Here is a 21,236-nt window from a genome sequence, read left to right as displayed (position 1 = left end):
AAAAAAACAAAGTGCAGGAGGGGCTCAGCGGGTCAGGCGGCATCTGTGAATGGAATGGACATACAACGTTTCGGGTCAGTACCCTTCCCCAGACTGATGGAGTAGGAAGGAAAATGCCAGAAAAGAGATGAGGGGCAAAGCCTGAGGGTGATTGGCAAATGGGTGCAGATATTGACAGAGGCTAGAGGTAAAAAGGAGATAAAAGAGTGTCAGATAAGGAAAGGAGGTGTGAAATGTAAAGCCGGATAGAGGGATATGATTAGAAAGGTACAATGATGAAGGGACAGTGGTGAAGGGAAAGAAGGGGGGGGTGGAATATGAGACTCAAATTGAAGGTGGCAACAATGTCAGAGATGGTCCACTGAATGTGAAGGCTGGTGGGGGAAAGATGAGGGCCAGGGGAACTCTATCCTTGTTCCGTCTGTGGGGAGGGGAAGGGAGAGGCAAACCATGTGATACAGAAGGGACATAGTCCCATTCACAACAGCAGAAGAACCCCATGCTTGAAGAAAGAAGATACCTCGAATATCCTAGATTAGAAAACCGAATCTTGTGAATAGATGTGGTAAAGACAGAGAAATTGAGAACCAAGGGATGGCATCCTTGCAGGAGACTGGTGGGAGGAGGAATATTCAATGTAATTATGAGAGTCAGCAGGTTTGTTGTTGATGGCAGTTGAAAGTTTGTCCTTTGCGATGGAGACACAGAGATCTAGAAATGGAAGGGGGGGGAAGAGAGGTGTCAGAGATTTGATAGTTTGTCCTCTGTGAAGGACACAGAGAGATCAGGCAAGGAGAGAGATGTCAGAGATCGAGAAAGCAGGCAGTGGGTGTCAAAGGTTCAGATGCTGAATGATCTAGGTAATTAGTGTGGATGACCAAAGCTTTTGTCAAAGAGATTAGTGCTTGGGAATTCTTTAAAATGGGAGCAAAAGGCTGTGAGATGGAAACCTATTTAAGCAGAGGGAATTGAGGAGTGATTACAAAACTGAGTTCTGGCAGCTTCAACGTTAGCCAAGAATGTTGAAGCAAATAGATGCAGACAGCTTAAAGCAGCCATAATATGAGAAGTGGTATTGGCAGGAAAAGATGGCAGTTAAGAAGTAGTGAGACAATGAAGAGATCACAAGGTGTTTAAACGGTAGCCAATACGGATCAATACGTGTGGACTGATATGAATTAGGACAAAGGCAACAGTTCTGAATGGTATCAAGTTTAAGAAAGGTAAGACGGCTGGAGAATGTTACAGCAGTCATCTTTGGAAGTGAACTGGGCATGAAAAGGAATGGGGAATGGGGAATGATCTTTTCATGAACGAGATAAGCTCAAAGAGAGCAAAGATGGAGATGGGAGAGAATAGAGATAAACATATTTATAACTATAAAGTGTGCAGTCTAAAAGAGGCTTGCTGAAAGGTGGGGGAAACAACAAAGTCCACAGTAAATAAATTGTATCTGCACACTGTGGATGACTCGATTGTAATCATGTATAGTCTTTCCACTGACTATCAAAAGCTTTTCACTGTACCTCGGTATGCGTGCCAATAACTAAACTAATAAAAACAAAAACCCACAAATTCTGGAAATCTGAAATCAAAACAAAAATACAAAAACGCCTGAAACTTTAACTTTGTTTTTCTTTCCACAGTTGCTGCCTGATCTGCTGCGTGATTCCAGTATTTTCTGTTACTATTTATGCTGATTTTCTACTTTCTTTCCCAATAGGTCCTGGACAATTTGATTTAAATTAATAATCTTTCTATGTATCTTTGAATCCTTATGTGTCAATAATTTTCATTTTTGCATGAACTATTTTTTTGTATAATTATTCATGATCACTGGAAGTTGGACCTCAGATTAGCAAGACCATAACATAAAGCCAAACAAGCAGTGAGGTTTATGTCCAGAAGAATGGAAAAGAAAAATAGGGGCATAATGCAGAATGATATCAAACTTAGGTTAGACATTGTGCAGAATTCAACTCTGACCACCAAATTACAGGAAGGATGCAGAGGTAGATAATATGTCTGAAATATCAAAGACAGCTAAGCTGTTACTCACGATCTGTATTCCTGCTTGGGTTGATGCATTAAGCTCACATTAACAAATGTCTGTCGAACTATTTCAATGACTTTCATTATCAGATTTATTTGGTGTGGTACATCAGCGAAATAAATTAATTATTTTGAGATACATTTGAACTTCCAACTATTTTCAAACAATGCATTACTTCATCTGTGGAATATTAAATATTCAAAACCCCAAATGTTAGAAAGTGCTGGGCTAATAATTTCTCGGTGACTTAGGTTTCATGGTACTATCGTTGAATTCCAATTGCTTTACTGGAAAATCTAACAGTTCAGAAGCTTCATGTTAGTGAAGGTCACCTTGTTTTTTAAAAATCTCTTTTGAGTTTAAGAATGCATACAACCGAACAAATTGCCTATTGTAAAAAGCTTTGTCGGTGATTCGTGACCCTGTACATTTACACCATATCTTTTTTTTTTTCAAATCACATAAGCTGATGAATCAACATTTCCTGGACATCTGCGGGAAACCTGCACACAACCACTCCACCTGAGCTAAACTAGATAAGACTGATGCCATTACAGTTGAATGACCCTAGCCCACATACAGAGCTAAGCCTGTAAGCAGTGTGATCTCCATCAAGCCTTTCTTTTAATTAAAAAAAACCCATCATTCATAAAAACATGTAAATGAAACACTATACAATCAGCACATCTTTCTTTACATTCATGGTGTCATCAAATTATCATATTTTGATCTGCCGTTAAATCAATATATTTTATTTATAATGTATCAATCCAGTTATTTTCACTCTTTGAATGAAACATCCAGAAGTGTTTGAGGGGCTGGTAAACAGAAGCCAGCTCCACAGGGCCCAGTGACAATAGGACTTCATGCAGCCATAACAAGAGAAGATTCACCATTCAAGGAAGACTTTCCCAGTCAACCATCAAGTTCCACATACTGATTGAGCTTGTTTAGGTATCTTAAAGTTTTACACATCACTCAATCGGTCATTTAAATTTTAACTTATTATTAAATTATTAGTCAAGACCATTTGTGCATAATTTTAGTTGAGTTTAGTTTAGAGATACAGCATGGAAACAGGCCCTTCAGTCTGCACCAACCAGCGATTCCCACACACTAACACTATTCTACACACAACAGGGACAATTTACACTCATAACCTACAAACCTGTACGAGTTTGGAGTGTGGGAGGAAACAAGATCTCAAAGAAAACCCATGCGGTCACGGGGAGAATGTACAAACTTCATACAGATAGCACCTTTAGTCACTATCGGACCTGGGTCTCTGGCATTGCAAATGCTGTAAGCAGCAACTCCACCATTGTGCCACCGTGCCACCCTAATTGCTGATTAGTTTATAACCAGGCACTAATTCTAGTAAGATTTGTGGTGGTGGCTTTACATCATTGTAGCTGACAAGATAAGTTTTCAATATGCATCACAATGCCTACTGTTGTCAAGAATAAAACAAGATGGAAGGCAAGGCCATTGTTTATTATTGTCATGTATACCATGTATACCAAGAAACAGTGAAACACTTTGTTTGCATGCTATCCAGTCAAACAAAATCAAACTATACGTTGTCACATTCTAATGTATAGTGCGTTCCATATGCATTGCACAATTATTTATAAAATGCTTTGTTTATAATTAATTCACTGGATATATATGCATACATGGAAATTAGACAATTCAACCCCTTGAGGTTCTTCCACCATTGAATGTCACATTCTGGTGTGGAAAGTTCTTCTCTGATTGCCCTGATTTGTTGACTACTTATTTTGAAATTTTGAGCTCTGGATCCAAACATCCAAATCAGAGCAAGCACCCTTGCACCTGCCCCTCAGATTCCCTCAGGAGGATATGTGCAGTCCAGTTAAATCTCTTCTTATTCATCTAAGCTCAAGATGGTAAAGGCCCAGTCTGCAACTTCTCCATGTCTCAACAATCCAGGAATCAATAGAGTCAAGAGTCAAGAGTGTTTTATTATCGTATGTCCCAGATAGAGCAATGCAATTCCTACTTGCAGCAGCACAACAGAATATGTAAATGTTGTACAATATAAACAATATCATAAACAAGAGAGAAAAATGATAAACCAGTGCCATACTCCCTCAGTCAGATGTACATCTTACTTTGTTAAGGATACCAGACCTATGCACAGTATCTTTGGTGCATTTTCACCAGGCCCTGTGCAATTAATGCAAGGCATCTCTACTCTTCCACCATTGACTCCAGCTACACTTCATGCTGATCAGAAAAACAGCCAACATAATCAAAGATTTGGTCCACCCCAGTCATTCCTTCTCCCTGCTCCTGTCCAGCAGAAGGTACAGAAGCTTGAAAGCATGTGCCACACCACCAGAGCCAGGAACAGCTTCTTCCCTTCTGTTATCAGGCTTTTGAACAGCTCTTCCAACAGCTACAGTACAGGATGATTCACCTCCACCTCATTGTGGACATTGGGCTTTGTCTATAGAACTGATGTGCTACAATGCTGAGAACTACATTCTGCATTCTGTATCTTCCCCTTTACTCTGTCTATTGTACTTGAGTTTGACTTGGCTTTATTTATGCACGATATGTATGATCAGTTGGGATAGCTTGCAGAACAAAGCTTTTCACTGTACCTCAGTGCACGTGACAATAAACCTAAACCTGAGTCCCATTTCAAACAAGGGCAACAACTGTATTGTCTTCCTAATTGGTTGTTGTTGCTCGCAAGCAATGTCACTATCTATATAAGAAAATAACTGCAGATGCTGGTACAAATCAAAGGTATTTATTCATAAAATGCTGGAGTAACTCAGCAGGTCAGGCAGCATCTCGGGAGAGAAGGAATGGGTGACGTTTTGGGTCGAGACCCTTCTTCAGACTGGTGATTCATGGTACAGTCTGAAGAAGGGTCTCGACCCAAAACGTCACCCATTCCTTCTCTCCCAAGATGCTGCCTGACCTGCTGAGTTACTCCAGCATTTTGTGAATATGTCACTATCTATTCTGAATCCTCATTGGATTAGAATTGAGGAGTGAACCACATTGATGGGTTTGGTTTCATAGTTAGGTCAAGCTACGTTTTGCACATGTTTTTTAGTAGAACTTTCAAGATGCAAAGTGTCAAGCCCAGTTGTAGTACTGGCATCCCACTGGCATTTTTCTGAAATTGTTGCCGTGTATGTGAAAAGCAAATAGCTGTGCTCAAAAACTTGGACGAGTGTGACATTTTGACATGAATCACTCAGAGGCTGAAGCTGGTTTTATTCGTCTTGATAGCATCTCCCAAACTCAAAGTACATCAAGTTTTTCTCCTCTAAAATCAGAGAAAACAGCAGATGATTTGATAAAATTTCAAAAACTAGAATGATGTTGGTTACTTTGATATTTTAAGTCTGACAAAAGGTTCCATTGAATTGCCCACATTGGCTTAGAACATAGAACATAGAAGAGTGCAGCACCAGAGCAGGCCCTTTTGGCCCACAATGTCTGTGCCAAACATGAAGCCAAGACCATCTTTTATCTACCTGTACATAATCCTTGTCCCTCCATTCCCCGCACATTCTGCCTATCTGAAAGTTCCTTAAATGCTACCATTATATCTGCCTCAACCACCAGCTTCAGCAGCTGTGTAAGAAACCTTGTCCCGCACATCTTCCTTAAATGTTTCCCCTCTTACCTTAAAGCCATGTCCTCTAGTATTTGATTTTTCCACCCTTGGAAAGATATTCTGACTGGCTAACTTTACTATGTCACTCATAATTTTATATATTTCTACCTGGTCTCCCTGCAACCTTCAGCATTTCAGAGACAACTATCCAAGTCTGTACAACCTCTCCCTGCAGTTAATACCCCCTAATCCAGACATCATTCTGGTAGACCTCTTGTGCACCATTTCCACACCCTTTCTGTAATGGGGTGAGCAGAATTGCATGCAATACTCCATATGTGGCCGAAGCAGTCCTATGCATCATGACTTCCTGACTCTTATACTCTACTAGACCAAGTGGACCAGTTGGGCCCAAGCCTCTCCTGCATTGGTGCAGCACCCTCCCTCCACTCCCTCCCCCTCCCCCCACTCCCTCCCCCTCCCCCCTTCCCCCCTCCTCCCCATCCCCGCCCTCCCCTCCCTCCCCGCCTCTCTCCCTCCACTCCCCCCTCCCCTCCTTCTCCTCCCCCCCACTCCATCCCCCTCAACCCCCCCTTATCTCTCCCTCGCTAGGAGATAGATTTGAACTTTAAAATGTGAATAACTTAAAAAATATAACACCGATTTCAATGAAACCTCTTCCATTAGCACCAATGGTGAGTAAGGTGGGCTTAAAATTGTCGCGCTATCGTATACTGTTTTGGCTGTAGTTCAGGAACAAACAAACAAACAAATGAGAGTTTTAGTATATAGATGCCACAACCCCGTGAAAGCAAGCACCAATACAACTGACAAAGCACTTCTGAATGTTCCAACATCTTTGCTAGCCTAAAATAATTCATATGAATGGTTTCAAACTTTCTGAAGACAGAGAACCCAGAATCCAAAATGCGTGTTGTGATGGCTGATTATTTTGAGAACACAAATAAACCAATTAACCTTTCCCTATGTCTAAGCTTGATGTGTCAAATGACAAATAAGTCAGGACTGGAAGTTTCTTTCTGCTCTATCACAATGGTGTCAAATAACTTAATCTGAAGATTCCTGTTTTGATGTAGGCCATATAATATACCCCATTGTTTTACATTTGGCTTATTCATACCAGAAAGAGTCATGGTTATCTGAGTTGACTGCCTGTGTGTTTGCAAAGCTGGATTTTAATTTCAATCTGATTACTGCTTTCAATATACATTAGAACAGATATTGTGAAGACTGGATCTTGTTTGAATTAATGGCTGCTACTTCCACATTATTTCATAACCGCTAAATAATGCTCTCTAAGAGCTTTACTCCAAGGAATGGCACGTCATGAGCATTGCTTTTTAACGCAACTTACTTTAAAATGCTGACAATAAGTGGAATTAATTATGTTGACAGAAATACATACAGTTCTTCACGTGCTCAATCCATCTCCCTGCTGCACTGCGATGGAAAGCAGATAACCTATCCTCATTGTATTGTCAGAGACACAATGTCAACATTATCACTTTCTCCTGCCTGATCTGCCCTTCAAGCCATGAGATAAATAAACAGTACATGACTCCACAGACATAAAGACTAAATTATATTTTTAGAAACTGGTACCACAAGTAGAAAAAAGACAACAGCCCATGGAATGTTATAAACAAATATTATATATTTTGATTTTTGGAAAAATACTGTATTTTTTGTACTGGAAGGTCACAGACTGCTGGATTGTTCACATTGTCTTTCGTGGTGTGGGGAAGCAAAGGCAGAATGTTTGCAGCTGGATGGCATAATTTGATCACTTCCCTTTGGTTAACTAGTCAAGAATCTCCTGTGAAGTACTTTTGCTGAATTGCATGGGAGAGTGGAGAAGCAGGAATGACCAGGGTGACCCTTGAATTTGTTGGCTGTTGTACTGAAACAATGCAAAGTGGAGATGGACTCTATAGAAGGGATGCTGGTTTGCATAAGGTGCTGGATTGAATCCTCATACCTTGGCAATTTGTTGCTATTGTGGGCAGAGCAATTGTTAGATTTAGCTGTGAAGTATCCCAATAGAAAGCTTTCAATGGGACATCTATAGAAATTGATAAGAGTCATTTGGACATGCCATATTTCCTTAGTCTTCTGAGGAATGAGAGACATTGGTGTGCTTTCTTGGCTGTGGCATCAATGTAATTGGATGTCATTAGCTCGTTCATGTGCGCTTAAGTAGAACTGAGATCGATAGATTTCTGGAAATAACAGGAAACGATGTAGTCAAGTTAAGTTCCTGTAAGTATGATGAATCCTAACCTTACTTCCATAAACAGTGGCCTGTCGTTAACTTCAGTATGACCTCAATCCCACGAGACATTTTAGCAACACCGGATAAAGTGTCACTTCAAGACTCCAACAAAAAAGGAGGCCATGGACAATAATTGTCCCACCAACTATGTTCAGAGACTGCACTGCTGTAACTGGCTGGGATAAATATGATTACACAACTCCTCCACCCAACTACATTTTGATGCAATAATCTTGCTTTAGCTGATACAGTTTAATTCATGAGTTCTATTTGCTTTCGTTTTCAGAAACTCTGCTTAAATAAATTCTGATGCATGACTAAACATGGTGCTATAGTCTTCCTAAAAGACTCGTAAATACACAATGTTTCCTTTTTGCTAAATAAGCCTTTATTCATGAGCATTGAAACAGTTTAACGGAAACTATTTTCCTTGACTATTGTAATGGTTCCAGATAAGAGGTTGGTGTGCGAAATTAAAGCACATGGAATTGTAGAATATATTGGCAACATTTGAGGATTAGATAAGAGACAGTAAGTAGAGAATACATTAAACAAATCTTTCTCTGGGTGGCAGACCAATGGGTTTGCTTCATCTGTCTGAGCTTAGCGCCCACCTATTCAAATACAAATCAATAATTTGGACAAAGGAATCATGCGCAATATTTCCAAGTTTGCAGATGACACCAAATGGTGGAAGGGGAAGGGGAAGGGGAAGGGGAAGGGGAAGGGGAAGGGGAAGGGGATGGGGATGGGGATGGGGTTGAGATCTGTGAGAAGGATTCAAAGAGGCACCAATGTGATTTAGACATTGTGGGTAAATGGACAAATGCATGCAAATGAAATTTAATGAGGATAGATGTGAGGTTTCCACTTTGGTTCAAAAATAGAAAGAGGAGTTATTAGCTTAATGGTAATAGACCTGGCAACGAGGCGTGGTATCGTTGCACACCGATTGCTGAAAGTAGGCTTACAGTCTTGCTGGCAAAGCCAATGTAATGTTATCATTTGTACCAAGTGGAACTGAGTATGGTGACAATAGTTTCCTGCAACTGGACAGATCAGTGGTGAGATTCCTTCTGGAGTTTGTGCGCAGTTTATTGTCTCTTTATGTGAGGAAGGATGGTCATGCCATGAAGAAAGTGTAATGAATGTGGCTTCCTGAAATGGCAGGACTGACGTTTGAGTAGCGGTTGAGTCAGTTCGGTTTACATTCACTGAGGATCTCATAGTAATTTTGAACGGGACAGGACTTGATACATTAGGTACAACGAGAATGTTCCCAATGACTGGGGAATTCAGAACCAGAGGTCACAATTAGACAACATGGGGTTTGCCATTTAGAACAAAGATCAGGAGAAACCTCTTCTTCCAGAAACTGATGAACGTGTGGAATTTTCGACTGCAGAAGGCATGGAGGCCAAGTCATTAGATATATTCAAAAAGGGAGTTGAATATATCAAAGACATTAAGGGATTGGAGAGTAGGCAGGAGAAGGACAGTGTGGAGGATATTCAGCCATTGCAAGGTGAAGCAAACAGGCCTGAAGGGCCAAATAACTACTCCTGCTCCGATTATTTATTTGCATTACTATTCTGGAATCATTAATAATTTGAGGCTACTACTCCTTGTTTTACAAACACTTGCAGCAGTGCGTGCATACACAGCTTCACTGTCAGAATGCAGTTCCATTGCTTGCGCTTGGAACCTGGAAACAACGAAAAACTGTCCCCAACATTATTCAGCAGCAAAGTACTCAGTATTACATTATCTTTAAATAAAAATGTAATCTTGTTCCTGCCCATTTTAATCTTCTCCCTGAAAGCTACCAGGGGGATTATGAGATTTCTGAGTGGGAAGGAACTGTAGATACTGGTTTACACCGAAGATAGACACAAAATGCTGAAGTAACGCAACGGGTCAGGCAGCATCTCTGGAGAAAAGGAATAGGTGACAATTTGGGTCTCGACCCAAAACGTCATCTATTCTTTTTCTCTAGAGATGCTGCCTGGCCCATTAACTTACTTTTTTGTGTCTATATGAGATTTTTGTATTCTGTTTCATATGAACTTCCAACGGTAATGATTTGTCATGGCATGGCAAGTACTACGGTGGGGAAGAGGATGCAGATGTTGGCTGGCAATGGTAAAGGTATATTAATTTGAAAGTATGTGGTGAAACAGTAAATGTTTTCATTACAAGGCTGCTGCTGGAAAATTGATAAGTGCAAGAAATCCAAGGTATCTGCCTTACATGAGGAAAGGTTTTTTTTTCCTTTGTGTCATGAGTGCACAGTCTGAATTATCCCAGCATCCCTTCTGGGAGTATCATGAGGGAAGGGACGTGGGCAAGGGATCAGCAGGCTAGATTGCAACCATTTTTTTGGGAAGATAGTTTACATGGAACATTAGTTACTAGTTATCGTGGAAAGTGAATGGAATTTATTGTTAATTAATTAAAATTACTGTTAATCAGGACGTGAGACTGATAATTAGAAAGGGGTGGCGAGACAATCTGTGGTTGGTAGTCAGTGGGTTGAGGTTAGTTGAAGAATGCAACAAATGGCCAGTTGGTTAATGTCGGTAAGCCAGGGATATAGTTGGTAGTAAGATGCTTGCTAGTCAGAGAAATGAATTCTTTGTGATTGGGGGTTGCTGTTTGTTAAGTAATTGGGAGTTAGGTGCTTAGTAGTCAGTGAAAGGGGTACTTTGTGATTAGAGGGTGGCAATTATTGATTAAGTTTGGCTCAGGAGATCAGGATGGAAAGGTTCTGGTGAGACCTTCAAGCTGAGGGAATTACTAGCTGTTTCATAGAGTGGCAAGGAAAATAAGTTAAGATAGACATGAATACTGTACATACAGTCCCTCATTACCATTCACCAATTTAAAGACTGATCTTTTATCTGGTCATCTTTTTCCAGCAGAAGTCCAATATATCTTAAGTCCCACAATAGCTAAACTAAATGCTATCATGGATATGGACAATTACTGAGTCTTCATGGGTGGAGAATTCCAAACATTCAGCATCCTTGGGTGGAAACATTTATTCTTATCACTGTTTTGAATGGCTGACTCCTTACTTGAGTCTGTACTTCTAGCTCCAAGAAATATAACCTGTCAAAGGCTCAGAGCAAAGTGGTAGATTGGGTTGAAAAAGAACAATGGACTGAAATTTCTGAAGCATTTTTATCAACTCGAGGTTATCAAACTTTGAGAAACACCAGACAATGCTACTTTCAAATTAACTTCAACGTTATTTTAAACTAGGTTGCCACAATCATTTGTTAATCTCAGCAGTGCCATTATATACGAACAACGCTTTAAATGAAGCTATCTTTTCATGTTATTTTCCCCCAAAGATTTCAGACTTCTGATTGGTGTCATTAATCTTTTCATTCAATCGTATCTGAAAAAAGTCCTTGAAAATGCTTTCAACTTTCAGAATGGGTCCTTGGAGGCAGTGTTTGAAAAAAATAACTCATGGATTGATTTTCCTATCATGAGTTGGAATAGCATTAATATTGATTGCCTCAGGAAGAGAAAGTAAAATAAAGGTGGATCAAGAACTGCTGCAGTTAAATTCCCTTGTAATATTAACTGCAAATCTCTTTTGCATGTGGTTGTTGTCATTTGAAATTTGAACACAGGAAATCTATTTTTAACCACATTGATGACTGAGCATCCTATTATCAAACATATTAAAATGTGTAAATCTATGCTTTTTGTTTTTGAAGATCTTATCTTAAATATGTTTTTTTATGTGGATTCCATTTAGCTGTGCATTATTTTTTCCAATACTTTGTGTAGCCTCCCAGATTTAGTATAAAATCAATAGAAAAACACAGAAAACATAGATCTTCCCTCCCCTGGAACAGCTACACTTTTGCTGAGAGAATATTCATAGCATCTCAAGGTAATGGTCCATCTATCCCTTAAGAATAGTTATCCATTCACCTCACTCCTCCACTCCTCCACTGCCTTCCCTGAAATATTTTCCTGAAATATTTTCCTTTCAAGTCTTTATTCAACTTCCTGTTGAAAATTATCAGAGCCGCTTCCAGTGCCATTTCATGGAGTTTATTGATGAGGAAATGACTGCCAAAAATATTGTCATACCACCCTTGGAGTTCAGAATATAAATGGACTTTGCGATAGTTCTATTGCATGAAGGATTGAACAAAATGTAATCTAAAATGCATTATGTTGGAACTTCCACTGAGAAATTAAAAAAAACCCATGTTATTTATTTCTGTGGCCATCTTTGCTTCTGGAATGCTTCCCCAATCAACATAATTTCAAGAATGTTCATATTTATGTGCCCCAGTTTTGTGACAATCATACATTGTCATAACACTTTACTGTAACTTGCAAAGCAGAACGGATCAATGTGACAACAGCACAATCAACACTCCCAATGAATTAACACAAACGAGAATAGAAATCGATTTGAAAGGCTAATGTGCAGTATAGATTCTAAAAACAAAAATGTTGGACCATTTCTCAAAGACTAAATCACCAAGCCCATTCCAATTGCACAATAATTTAAAGGCTCGTTATCACCAGAATCTTGTTACCTATATACTCACTGCAATCAATAATGTGATGCTTTAATAGCTTGGTTGAAAGTTTTTCAGACCACATACATTGTGGAAGAGACTACAGTCAGTAGATAATCTGCTGCCCGCATATTGTTGAAAATAGAATAATTAAAGTTTTCAGCCTTTGGGTGATTATTAAATAGAGGAAATTTCCATTGGTTATTTCTTGGCAAGCTTTTGAGTTGAATTGTTGGTTTTGTATGTTATCAGAGATAAAAATTATGTAAGAGATGTGATCAATACACTACTTCCACAATTACCAGATTGATTATTGCGCATGTTTCTGATTCACCCTGATGAAAATGCCTTCAGGAAAACTTATTAGAAAACATAATAAAACCCTCACAAAGATTACAAAAATAAATTTTACCCAATTGATATTGATAAGTAAAAGCAAAAACATGATACATTTGGGGCGTGCCTTACAAAATAAATATAACATTAAAAACATCATTTCAAAACAGAATAACACGCTGAAGTCTTGTAAACTCTATTGTTTGTTAATATCTTTTCAATGCAGCTAAATGTATCTCAAGAGACTCTAAAGAGGAATGACCAACTGATCTTGATAACAACCTAAAAATCAAAGAAATGTTTAGGATGTTGGGTGCTGGTGTGGGATATTAGAGGGTGGGAGTGATGAAGATGGGGGTGAAGGTGAATGGGAAATTAGAGATGGGAATTTGGGTTAGGGACTAAGTAAGTTATACAGATGGGTAAATGTGGGTGGCTGTTGGTGGTTGGATCACTGTGGATTAATGATTGAGCATTGGAGAGGGGCATTGGAGAAGGTGCTTGGAGGTGGGAACATTTGAGGTTGGCTAGGGCTACTGCTTTGGGACTGGTGCACAAATGTGGAAGGTGGGGATGAGGAATCAAGGATTTGGTGCTGGGGTTCAAAATTGAGTGTAGGGTGTTTAGTTTAGATTATCGTCATGTCTACCAAGGTACAGTGGAAACCTGTTTGTTGCATACTATCTAGTCAGTGGAAAGACAAAACATGATTACAATCAAGCTGCCCACAGTGTAAAGGTACAGGATAAAAGGAATAGCAACACCGGACACTTGGGTTCGAACCCGACTATGGGTGCTGTCTGTAGGGAGTTTGTACATTCTCCCTGTGACCTGCATGGATTTTCTCTGAGATCTTTGGTTTCCTCCCACACTCCAAAGACGTATAGATATGTAGGTAAATTGGCTGAATATTACGAATCACAGCAGAGAATGCAACATTCATCAAAGTGAGATTTTCAATTTCACTGCTCTAAAGAGCAGTTCTTGTTTACTCATAGAACAATCAGTTCTCACTGGCCATTCGGGTGGCACAGTGGTGCAGCGGTAGAGTTGCTGACTTAGTCCCAATCCCAGGTTCGATCCTGACTGTGGGTGCTGTCTGTACGGACTTTATACAATCTCCCCATGACCTGCATGGGTTTTCTCCAGGAGCTCCAGTTTCCTCCCACACTGCAAAGACATAAAGGTGTGTAGGTTAATTGGCTTGGTAAAATTGTAAATTGTCCCTCGTGTGTGTAGGATTGTGTTAATGTGCGGGGATCGCTGGTCGGTGCGGACTCCGTGGGCCAAAGGACCTGTTTCCGCGCTGTATCTCTGAAACTAAAACTAAATACAACTAAATAAAGTCTAGAAAAAGCCAATTAAAGATAGTTTGAGGGTCTCCAATTTTGTAGTTTGTAGATCAGGACCGCTCTCTAGTTGGTGATAGGATGGTTCAGTTGCTTGATAACAACTGGGTTTGTGCTTTCACCAAAATGACCAATCACGTGTAAATGAACGTCTCATTTATACATGGTAGTAATATTCATGAAGCCCATATGAGGGGTTAAAGGGTCTGTCCCACTTAGGTGATTTTTTAGGCGACTGCAAAAGTCGTAGCAGGCCGCCATAAAACCGGCGACTGGACGACCCCCCCCCCACGACAATATCTACGACAAGCTACAACAACCTACCACCTAGTCGACATCAAGCTACGTACGGCAAGGTAGCGACAACTGGCGACCCAATCATCACGACCTAGGATGTTCACCTACAACCACACCTACGACAACACCTACGACAAACCACGACCCCACAGGCAACAACCTACGACAACCTACGACAAACCACGACCCCACAGGCAACAACCTACGACAACCTACGACAAACCACGACCCCACAGGCAACAACCTACGACAACCTACGACAAACCACGACCCCACAGGCAACAACCTACGACAACCAAAGTCAATCTATGTCCACCCGTGACAAGCTACGACAAGCTACGACCCTGAAGAATCAAGACAACTGAAGACAATTCACGTCATTCTGGCCTCCAAAGCAATGGAATCACCCAGTATCCCTATAAAAAAGGATGTACAGTAGGGTTTCCATTCATTCTGCATCATGACTATTTGAAAGTGATTCCATGAGAAACTACTCTGAAATACAATAACTTCATACATCAATCTTTTGACAAAATGTCAAAAATTTCCTTTATTGAACAAACAACATTTTTTTTAAAGATGGATAACGACATACAACAGTGCATACAAAAATATAAACTTCAATAAATTTCAATTAACTTCAAACATCAAACTTTCAACATAGAACTTCAAACAGGATTCATAACACACCATTAATACGTACGCATTTTTACAGTGATGGGTGATCAGATTGAGTATCCGAACAAAAGTCCACACTTGCTACCTGGGTCTCTGTTCTGGGGGTCCCCCCTGGTGTCACTGGTGCAAGTTTGGGTGTCTCAAGGCAGTGGTAGTCTGCTATTGCAGGATGCAAAACTGTGCGTGTGTGCTGTGATGGCAATGATGTTGCATGGCGATAATATGGTATCACTGGTGGCCATGGTCAACCATGACCGCGGGGGCCTAAGAAGGTGGTGGCATCAGTGCTGGTCCCATCATTGACTGTGGCTGCAACACAGAAACATATCAGTATTAAGTGAAAGGCAAATAAATAAAAACTTTTAACAAGCTGTGTATGACAAAGAATTTCAAGTCCAATTCACAAAAAGCATTATAAAATTAGATACCTGGTGAGCCTGGTGGTCCCATCAGTGCCATCTGCTGTGGTGGTCCCATCAGAGCCATCTGCTGTGGTGGTCCCATCAGTGCCATCTGCTGTGGTGGTCCCATCAGTGCCATCTGCTGTGGTGGTCCCATCAGAGCCATCTGCTGTGGTGGTCCCATCAGAGCATGTGCCACCTGCTGCTATCCCATGTTTCCCACCTGCTGCAGATTCTGCAACACACATGAAATAATTGTGAATATTTCATACATAAATATAAAAATAAGGTCAAATATTAAAGTCAAATGTCCCCAAAATCCGACAAGAATCACTGAAAGTATTTACCGGCTGGGAGAAGTTATGGGCCATTGTCAAGGCAGCCGTGGTGTAGTTAAACCACACGTCCTCTGGGATTTTTAGCAGCTCAGTCTTCAAAAATGCCAGGAAGGTGTCAACAGCCCTCTCATGTGGTGTCTGGGGCTGTGCCATGGCCAGTCTGGCCTCCCTGGCCTCTTCTGCCTGTTGCATGAGCTGCAACATAAATGAGTAAGATACAGGGAATTATTTTGATCTGCTCCTGAGCACTTGCCTCTCTCTCTTCCGTTGTGGTGGAGCATTCAGTGGACCTGGCAGTGGTCCTGCTCCTTCTGCTGTGCTACTGACTGGTGGAGGTGGTGGATCCACAGGTTCCCTCTAGAGGTTCAGACTCGTCCTCACTCGAGGATCTGGGAAGTGGTATCCTCTTGTCAAACTGGAAGGAAATAAATTTGTTTTTACAAACTTTCAAGACCATCAGGACATGGCAAGCAAGATGACAATCAAATAATCAATTTCACAATGACTCTGTTGTGATAATTACTTTCTTGGTGCTGCGTCGAGTCTCAACACGTACTATGTGTGACGTCAGGAAGGACCATTTCTCCAGGATTCACTCCTGCCTCTGTGTAAATGTCTTGCCACCAGACCCTGACTTGTTTGCCTTCTGGGACAGCTTCCCGTCTTGTCCTCTGGCTCTTGAAAAAGACACCTAGTTGTTCAGCTGTAAAAAGAAAATATATATTTATCAGTGTGAATCGCCTGCTTGCAAGAGAATGGAGACCACAGCTACCACACAACATGAAGCTGGTACTTACAGGTGCATTCAGGGAACTCCTTGGCCTTGGCTTCAAGTGCTTTCTTCCCGGATTTGTTCCGGTACTGCTGGTGATTTTTGTCATAGAGCTGAGGGTATGGTTGGTACCACTCAACCAGCTCACCGTCTTGTTCCATGCTGAAGTCATAAGGTTTTCCTGAGGCCTCACCAGTCCTCACTAGGGCTGGGGTGTTGGTGAGGACAAGGGCCACCTCCCTGGTCTCCTCCTGGGCCTCCTCCTCCTGGGTCCCCTCAGTCCCCACCTGCCTGGTGGGTGGATATGGGGGTTGGACACTGCCCTTGGGCTGCTCCTTCACTCGGTGCCATGTTGAGCTGCAGTCCTCCAGATGAAACGCACAGGCACGGACATAGCTAAACCTAAGTTGCATGGGTGACCTTCAAATGGATCATCCAGGGATAATGTTCAGCCAGTAGCTCTTCTCCTTTGTGCCTCTGCATCATTCAAAGCCATCCCTATGGATATACAGTGCATTCAGAAAGTATTCAGAACCCTTCACCTTTTCCACATTTTGTTACGTTACAGCCGTAATTTAATCTTTTTTTTTATCATCAATCTACACAAATGAAGAAGAGAAAACAGGTATTTAGAAATTTTTGCAAAGTAATAAAAAAGAAATAATTGAAATATCACATAATTATTCAGATCCCTTGCTATGACACCCAAAATTGAGCTTAGGTTCATCCTGTTTCCATTGATTATCCTTGAGATGTTTCTACAACTTGATTGGAGTCCACCAGTGGTAAATTACATTGATTGGACATGATTTGGAAAGGCACACACCTGTCCCACAGTTGACAGTGCATGTCAGAGCAAAAACCAAGCCATGAAGACAAAGGAATTGTCTGTAGACCTCCGAGCCAGGATTGTGTCGAGACACAGATCTGGGGAAGGATATAAAATAATTTCCGCAGCATTGCAGGTCCTGAAGAGTACAGTGGCCTCCGTCATTCTTACATGGAAGATCTTTGGAACCACCAGGACTCTTCATAGAGCAGGCCGCCCGGCCAAACTGAGCAATCGGGGGAGAAGAGCCTTGGTGAGGGAGGTGACCAAGAACCCGATGGTCACTCTGACAGAGTTCCTCTGTGAAGATGGGAAAACCTTCCAGAAGGACAACTATATCTGCAGCACTCCACCAATCAGGCCTTTATGGTAGAGTGGCCAGATGGAAGCCACTCCTCAGTAAAAGGCACATGGCAGTCTGCTTGGAGTTTGCCAAAATGCCCCTAAAGGACTCTCAGACCATGAGAAACAAAATTCAATGGTCTGATGAAACCAAGATTGAACTCTTTGGCCTGAATACCAAGCGTCACGTCTGGAGAAAACCAGGCACCGCTCATCACCTGGCCAATACCATAGCTATGGTGAAGCACGGTGGTGGCATCATCATGCTGTGGGGATGTTTTTCAGTGGCAGGAACTGGGAGACTGGTCAGGTCACATTTGGAATACGGTGAGCAGATTTAGGCCCCATATGCGGTGCTGGCTTGATGGGCCGAATGGCCTCCTCCTGCACCTATTTTCTATATCTGAGGAAGGATGTGGTGAGATTGGAGAGCGTCCAGGGGAGGTTTACGAGAATGATCCCAGGGATGCTTGGGTTAACTTACGAGGAGCGTTTGAAGGCTCTGGGTCTGCACTCTCATTGAAACCTACCGAATAATGAAAGGTCTGGATAGAGTGGATGCGGAGAGTATGCTTCCAATAGTGGGAGAGACTAAGACCAAAGGGAGCAGCCTCAACATAAAATAACGTACCTTCGGAATGGGTATGTGGAGGAATCAGCCAGTGGTGGTGAATCTGTGAAATTCATTGTCACAGGCCGTGATGGGGGCCAAGTCATTAAGTATTTTAAAAGCAGAGATTGATAGGTTCCTAAATTGTAAGGGCATCAGATATGGGGAGAAGGCAAGAGAATGGGGAGGGAGGGAAATGAGAGGGAAAAATAGATCCGCCATGATCGAATGGTCTAGTTCTGCTCCTATGTCTTATGGTCTTATGGAAAGCAGTGTTGAGAATGTTCATGGAGGATGTTTTGTTACCTATCTTTTCTATTTGCAGTTTATGGATCAGGAAATCAAGGATCCAGTTGAGAGGGTGTTACTTATTTCTAGATCCAGGTATTTGGAGATTAATTTGGTTGGAATCATGATGTCGAATGGGGAGTGGCTATAGCTGACGATTTGGAGAAAAAAAAAAGGCAATGAGCTGCGTAAAATTATATTAGTGAGGGTGACCAACAACCTGGTTAAACAGTAGAGAATTCCAAAACTTAACACCATGTCGGTTGAGACTGTAGCTGCCACTGGTGAAGTAATTTCATTCAGAGGTCAAGTCAAGTCAAGTCAATTTTATTTGTATAGCACATTTAAAAACAACCCACGTTGACCAAAGTGCTGCACATCTGATGACCGAGGTGTCAAAATTAAAGAGCTACAGACATCTCACTGAATTAGCGGGGAAGGGGAAGGGGCTGGTATTGTGGACGTGGGTTGGTATTGTAGGTATGGGAAGGGGGCAGGAATATGAAGTGATTTGATAACAAGGCTGAGAATTTAAAAACTGTGCTGATGGACACCTGGAAGCGTAGCAATGACAGGTAAACTTCATAACTTCATAAACTTCCTCCAAATTTGAGGAAGGATATTCTTGCTATTGAGGGCGTGCAGCGTAGGTTTACTAGGTTAATTCCCGGAATGGCGGGACTGTCATATGTTGAAAGACTGGAGCGACTAGGTTTTGTATACACTGGAATTTAGAAGGATGAGAGGGGATCTTATCGAAACGTATAAAATTATTAAGGGGTTCGACACGTTAGAGGCAGGAAACATGTTCCCAATGTTGGGGGAGTCCAGAACCAGGGGCCACAGTTTAAGAATAAGGGGTAGGCCATTTAGAACAGAGATGAGGAAAAACTTTTTTAGTCAGAGAGTTGTGAATCTGTGGAATTCTCTGCCTCAGAGGGCAGTGGAGGCCAATTCTCTGAATACATTCAAGAGAGAGCTAGATAGAGCTCTTAAGGATAGCAGAGTCAGGGGGTATGGGGAGAAGGCAGGAACGGGGTACTGATTGAGAATGATCAGCCATGATCACATTGAATGGCGGTGCTGGCTCGAAGGGCCAAATGGCCTTCTCCTGCACCTATTTTCTATTGTCTATTGTCTATTGTCTATTGACGTGGGCAATAGAGTTGTGGGTGAACATAGTTTGGGAAGTGTAGACTGACAAAGGTTGTGCAAGAAAGATCTAGAGTAATGGCTAAGGTCAGCAAGAGCCCAGATGAGGATTTCAGCAGCAGATGGATTGAGGCAGAGTAACCAGGGTCCAATTTTGGGGGAATTAATTTGTTGGGCCTTTATTTTCATGACTACACAACATCTAGTTTTTCAGGAAGGATGATGGCACTATCTGACTTACAATTGGGAATTGAATCTAGGAGAAGCATGTATAAAGTGCCACTCAGGGAGCTTGAGAGTTTAGCTTATTAAAACCTTGGGGCAGCAATACATCTGAGATGGAAGTACAAAATGAGCGTCAGCACATTCATTGTCTATTTTACGGCCCACTTGATGTTCAGTTAATTTGTTATCTATGGGACTAAGCATCAGGTAAGCCATTTATTACGACACTCTTACTGAAATGATGGTTTTACACTTTCTACCTCCAACACCTTTATTCTGATTTCAGCCAAATGATCTCAAATCAGAATAAATTCAACCTCGATAATTGCATTTCTCTCAATGTTAATCCTGCTCCATTACATTGTTGCTCTCATTAACATCTCCCAGACTGCACCCAGTGTTAATGACAACATTACAGCTGCTGTTAATCCAACACCGTCATGCTGTTGGGCTCATTAATTTCTCGCTGTGACTATCCTATACAAATGACTGGATTTCTACTGATGCTAACTTTGCAATTAAATTGCCTGCACAATAACAGCAACTTGTTTTTGGACATTATTATTCTTCTTGAACCAAATCATGGAAATTGCAATCATGACATTCTGAGAGTTACATCTTTCAAAAAGTGTGTATCATTTAGGACAAATAACTCACTGATCTTCAGTTGATCAAACAGAAATTGCAAGAGATGAATGCAATTAAAATGGGCTCATTGTAACAACGGCCGGCATTTTTGCAAGCTGCTGTATTCATGATAAGCCAGAAGCTAATATATACTATAATGACAAATCCAAGATGTCTGATTTTATTTTTAAAACGCCATTTATGTTTTCAAATTGCCCATAATGGCTGAGTAAAATGTAAGCTCTTACTGTAGAATAAATAACAACAAACTTTAAAATTAAGTATGAACCTTGAGTTGTTAAAGGCAACTACTCAACATAATAGTTTTAAAACCGTCTGGCTAGCTGCATGCAAAGTGTTTATGTTGCAGGATGTCATACAGTGCTTTTTATTACACCCTAGAGCAACAATTTTAAATTGCTACTACTAAAACACAGTCATGAGTCATTAAATATCTTCTAATGTTGCCTCCATAGTATATTCATTGTA

This window comes from Rhinoraja longicauda, chromosome 3 (assembly GCF_053455715.1).
Source record: "Rhinoraja longicauda isolate Sanriku21f chromosome 3, sRhiLon1.1, whole genome shotgun sequence".
NCBI lineage: Eukaryota > Metazoa > Chordata > Chondrichthyes > Rajiformes > Arhynchobatidae > Rhinoraja > Rhinoraja longicauda.
The sequence above is the reverse complement of the archived record's forward strand: the minus strand, read 5'-3'. Positions refer to the sequence as shown.